We start from the raw sequence: 5,667 nt of genomic DNA, 5'->3' as shown, positions 1-5,667 counted from the left end.
AAGGGCACATTCTTGTCGTCGGCAGTTCATCCCACGCTTCCTTTAAGAGTATGTTACAAATAACACTGTGATGGACATTTTTCTTCCTTCTAAGGGGATTTAAGCTGGAGTCAGTTGTTTTCACTTAAGTATAACTTACTTTGCATGGGAGAGAATTAACCTGGAGAATATTTAAGTTTATGAATTTACAAGGATACAGGTGGTTTCTAGTCTGAGAGTTTTGCCTTTTCCACAATGTCAAATAAATGGAATATAGGGTGTAGTGTCTTGTGTCTGGCTTCTTTCACTTGGCAAAATGCTTTGAGACTTATTTTATCATTGCATTTGTCGCTCCTGCAATCTTTTTTATTGCTGTGCAGTATTCCATTATATGGATATAATAATTTTCTTACCCACTTACTAGTTGACAAACCTCTGGATTATTTCCAATTTGCCTGTTATGATTAAAGCTCTTAAGAGTTCACAGGCCAGTCATTGGTGGACATATGTTTTCATTATTCTGGGGTAAATTCCTAGGAATAGAATCACCGAGTTATGTTTAGATAGTAACTGTATGTTTAACTTTATAGGAAACTGCCACACTATTTTCCTAAGAAGCTGAACTATTTTTGTATCTCCACAAACAATATTTGAGAGTTCTCATCAATAACATTCTTTGATAGTAATGTCTGTTTTTTAAAAGATTGGTTGATTGATTGATTTGAGAGAGAGAGAATGCATGAGGGGAGGGGCAGAGGAGGAGGGAGAGGGAGATAGAATCTGAAACACACTCTGTGCTGAGTGTGAAGCCTGACATAGATCTTGATCTCAAAACTGTGAAATCACAGCCTGAGCTGCAACCAAGAGTTGGATGTGACTAACCCACACAGGTACCCTGGTAATGTCCATTTAAAAAATTTTAGCCATTCAACAAGAGTGTAGTGGTATCACATGTGGTTTTAATTTACATTTTCCTAATGCCTAATGATATTGAGCTTCTTCTCATGGGTTTATTTGCCACCCATATATTTTCTTTGGCTAAGTGTCTAAACAATTTAAAAATACATTTTAAAGTTGGGTTAATTGTTTTCCTTTTGTTAAGTTGTAAGAACTCTTTACAATTTTTCTGGACAAAAATTCTTTATCATATATATGTTTTGTAAATATTTTCTCTCAACCTGTGTCTTGTCTTGCCTTTTAATTTTTTTAAATGTCTTTTGAAGAGCAGAATTTTTTAATTTGATGAAGTCCAATATTTATTATTTCTTCCCTTGTAGATTGTATTTTTTTGACTCAGAGTTTCACAATTTTGTCCAATTCAGAGTCACAAAGATTTTCCCCAGAATTTTTTTCTAGAAGTTTTATAGTTCTAGGATTTACATTTGGATCTATGATACATTTGAGTTAAATGTTACATGGAGGGAGAGATGAAGTTAGTGTGTGTGTTTTTCTTAATGTAGATGTTTAAGTTTTTGTTGCAAGATTATTCTTTTTCTAATGAATTTCTTTTTGGTCCTTTGTCAAAAATCAATTAACAATATACATGAGGGTCTATTTTCGGACTTTATTCTGTTCTATTAATCTATTTATCTTTTTACCAATACCACCATCTTGATTATTATAGTTTTATATTGCCTTGAAATCAGATAGTATCAATCTTTCAACTTTCTTTTCCAAAATTATTTTGACTATTCCGGTTCCTTTGCTTTTTCATATACAGCTTAGGGGTAGTTGGTAAATTTCTATCAAAATTATCACTGGGGGGGGGCACCTGGGTGGCTTAGTTGGTTAAGCAGCCACCTTCTGCTCAGGTCATGATTCCAGGGTCCTGGGATCGAGCCCCACATCAGGTTCTATGCTCAGCAGAGAGCCTGCTTCTCTCTCCCTATGCCTGCCACTCTGCTTACTTGTGCTCTCTTTCTCTCTGCTAAATAAATAAATAATATATAAATTTTAAAAATCTTTTAAAAAAATCTCACTGGGCTTATTGGGCTTTCATTGAAAGCATAAACTAATACAGGGAATATTTTAAGGTTTTGGCAGTTTGACTAATGTTTAGATTTTACTTGTTTCTTTTTATATTTGTTTCTTCTCTGAGTTTCTTGGATCTGTGGTTTGTTATCCTTCAGTAATTTTGGAAAACTTATCAGCTTTTATCTCTTCAAATATTTCATCTTCCAAGTTTTTTCTCTCTTCTTCTGGGACTCCAATTTTATATTGTCTTACAGCTTTTGGGTCTTCTGTATTTTTAATCTTTTTTCTCTTTGTGCTTTAGTTTAAAAAATGTCTATTAAGCTACCTTTAAATACAGTGATTCTTTTCTCTTCTGCATCTAATCTATGGATAAACCTGCCAAAAGAATTTTTCTCTATCTCTGATATCACATCCCCCACCTGTATTTCTATTTGACTTTCCAATAGTTTTAACTTCAATGTTGAGGTTCCCCACCTGTGTAAGCCTGTTGTCCACTTTCCCCATTAGATCCTTTAAAATATCAGTTGCAATTTTTTCAAGGTTCTTATTTGAGCATTTCAATATCTGGTTCATTTCTGGGTCTAGTTCTATTGATTGCCTTATCTCTTGATTTTTTTTTTTTTTTTTTTTTGCTTTTTTCTTGTAATTTTTTGTTGAATGTTGAACATGTTATTAGAAAAATAGCAGAGACTGAGATAAATAGTACTTTTGCCTGGAGATGGGCATGATTCTTTTTCTGTGAGACCATTCATCTGTGTGGGTGTGTGGGCGTGGTTGTTGAGTTGCTCTTGTTGATGTTTAAAATGGGTTTGAGTATTGTTGTTGTCATAGCTATTTTCACATGTCTTGCAAATTCCTCCAGCAGTGGGCTACTGCTATCCACCCACTACTTACTATTCTTTCTTCTGTGCTCTGCTAAAGTGAAATAGTTTGTGTAATCCACCTCTCCTTAAATGGGCTATTCACTCTGAAATCTAGTTCATCTGGTACCTTTGTGACAACAGCTCTCTGATAGGTTTAAGAAACTCATAACTTTATAGATCATCTGGCTTTAAAAAAACAAAACAAAACATGGTTATGTGGGGAAGCAATGTTGCCTTGTGACTTACTACATCCTAAGAGAAAGTAGAATATTCTTGCCTTTTCACCCCTGTCTAGAAGATCATAGGTTTTTCTCCTTTGATCTAAAGATGTAGTGAATTATTTTAATGGTTTTCTATTAAAATGTGTTTATATTTTTTTGATAATGCCCATTGCATCATGTTGTATTATTCTTTTATTGTAGAGCTATTTTGATTTTCTAGCATTGATAAGCCGTTTTATTTCCTTACTATATTTCTCATGTTTTAGTGTCATGATTAATCTAGGTTTATAAAATCAACTGGATCTTTTATATCTTTCTATTCTCTGTAAATGTTTATGTATCATGGAAATCCTCAATTTCATGAACATTTAAGTGATAAAACAGTCATTGCACCATTTTCTGAAGTAGTTCTGTATCAACCTCTTCAATTTCTTCCCTAATTATTGGTGTTTGAAGGCATTCTGTTTCTTGAATTCCTTATGGTTATTGGTATTTTCCAAGAAAATTATTTATTCTATTGAGTTCCTTAAAGTTTAGACTTGACTGGATTTGTAACCCTTGGTATAGGATGAGAAAGAAGGCCTTAGGTAGAGCCTCTGGGAGCACCAATATTCAAGAGCAGAGGAGGAAGAAATATTACATAAGAGTGTTGAGAAGGAGAATCCTGAGAAATGTGGAAAACTAGGAGTTTGTGAGAGTCTGGAACCACAGGAAAAGAGATTTTTCAAGATTGAAAGTAATCAAGCTGGGCCCATATTTCTTTGTCACATTAGGTAACTGAAGAAACTAGAAATTTATCCAGAATATTGAAGAAAAAAAAAACAGATTCAAGAGTTCTCTTTGTAAGGTAAGTTTCCATTGTCTATTAAGACAATAGAAAACATTTTTATTTAGATACCTCATCAGGAAAAATACCACATACTGATCTTCTGTGGAAAAAAAAAAACCAAAACCTTAAGAATACAATCCAATTAACAAGTAGATAAAATAAGAAAGTTCACAAATGGGAGAGTCATGTTATGAAAGAAGCTGGTAACAGTAAAGTAATATGGACACAGAACTAAATCTAAATTATTGCAATTATTGTTGTGAAGCTGATTACTTTCTTAGAAACATTTAAAAATATAATAATAATAATGATAAAACTAGAGTAAAAATGTCAAATCATTATAAAAAATAAAAAATTAAAAAAAAATGTCAAATCATTATGGAAAAAATTGAGAGGAGGAATTTAGGAGAAGTATGATGTAAACATATACTGGTTCTGTATCATTCACAGGGATGTCCTATTAATATTCTTTTATTTTTTTTTCAAGATTTTTTAAATTTATTTGACAGACAGAGATCACAAGTAGGCAAAGAGGCAGGCAGATAGAGAGTGAGAGAAGGAAGCAGGCTCCCTGCTGAGCAGAGAGCCCGACGTGGGACTAGATCCCAGGACCCTGAGATCATGACCTGAGCCGAAGGCAGCGGCTTAACCCACTGAGCCACCCAGGCGCCCCTATTAATATTCTTTTAAAAGACACATTTTATTGAGGTATCATTTACAATAAAATGCACATATTTTAAGCATATGGGCCAATGAGTTTTGACAAATATATACAACCTCATAACCACCACTACAGTCAAGAAACAGAACCTTTTAATTGCTTTAGAAGTTTCACTCTTGCCCCTACTCGGTTAATCTCTGTCCTCCACCCCTGCCCCTGACCCCAGAAAACCTTTAATTTGTTTTCTATTTCTCTAGATTAGTTTTTCTAGAGTTTAACATAAACAGAGTCATGTAATATGTACTCTTTTGGATAAATGGGTTTTTGGAGCAGGGAGATGGAATAGGAGCTTACTCTGTCCACCCTACCTACCATCAACCTGGTATTGCAGTACCTCTAGGAATGATGCACCCCCCCCCACCTTATTAAAAATAAATAAATAAATAAATAAAAAAGTAAAGGTGAAAAAATAATAAAGAAAACATTTGATACATGAGGGAAAACACTTGACATAATACAACTCTCCATGTATTCTTTTGTATCTGGCTTCTTTTCTCCAGTGTAGTATAATAAGCCTTAAAATCAATAGAGAATTTATCAGATATTAAACTGATAAGAACAGATACTGCACTTGGTCCCTGCCAAAAGACTGAGAAGTGATCACCTTTGTTTGTTTTTTTTTAAATTAATTTATTTATTTTCAGAAAAACAGTATTCATTATTTTTGCACCACACCCAGTGCTCCATGTTATCCGTGCCCTCTATAATACCCACCACCTGGTACCCCAACCTCCCACCCCCCCGCCACTTCAAACCCCTCAGATTGTTTTTCAGAGTCCATAGTCTCTCATGATTCACCTCCCCTTCCAATTTCCCCCAACTCCCTTCTCCTCTCTAACACCCCCTGTCCTCCATGATATTTGTTATGCTCCACAAATAAGTGAAACCATATGATAATTGACTCTCTCTGCTTGGCTTATTTCACTTAGCATAATCTCTTCCAGTCCCATCCATGTTGCTACAAAAGTTGGGTATTTATCCTTTCTGATGGAGGCATAATAATACATAGTGTATATGGACCACATCTTCCTTATCCATTCATCTGTTGAAGGGCATCTTGGTTCTTTCCATAGTTTGGCG

The 5,667-nt window shown here is 34.4% G+C and overlaps 1 pseudogene; it reads right to left on the bottom strand.

Annotated features, from left to right (window-relative positions):
- Nucleotides 1-5,020: 5,020 nt before the first annotated feature.
- Nucleotides 5,021-5,188, bottom strand: LOC131808762 (U2 spliceosomal RNA; annotated as a pseudogene).
- Between the last annotated feature and the right edge of the window lie 479 nt (nt 5,189-5,667).

The sequence above is a fragment of the Mustela lutreola genome, chromosome 9 (genome assembly GCF_030435805.1).
Source record: "Mustela lutreola isolate mMusLut2 chromosome 9, mMusLut2.pri, whole genome shotgun sequence".
NCBI classification, from domain to species: domain Eukaryota; kingdom Metazoa; phylum Chordata; class Mammalia; order Carnivora; family Mustelidae; genus Mustela; species Mustela lutreola.
The sequence above is the reverse complement of the archived record's forward strand: the minus strand, read 5'-3'. Positions and strand labels throughout refer to the sequence as shown.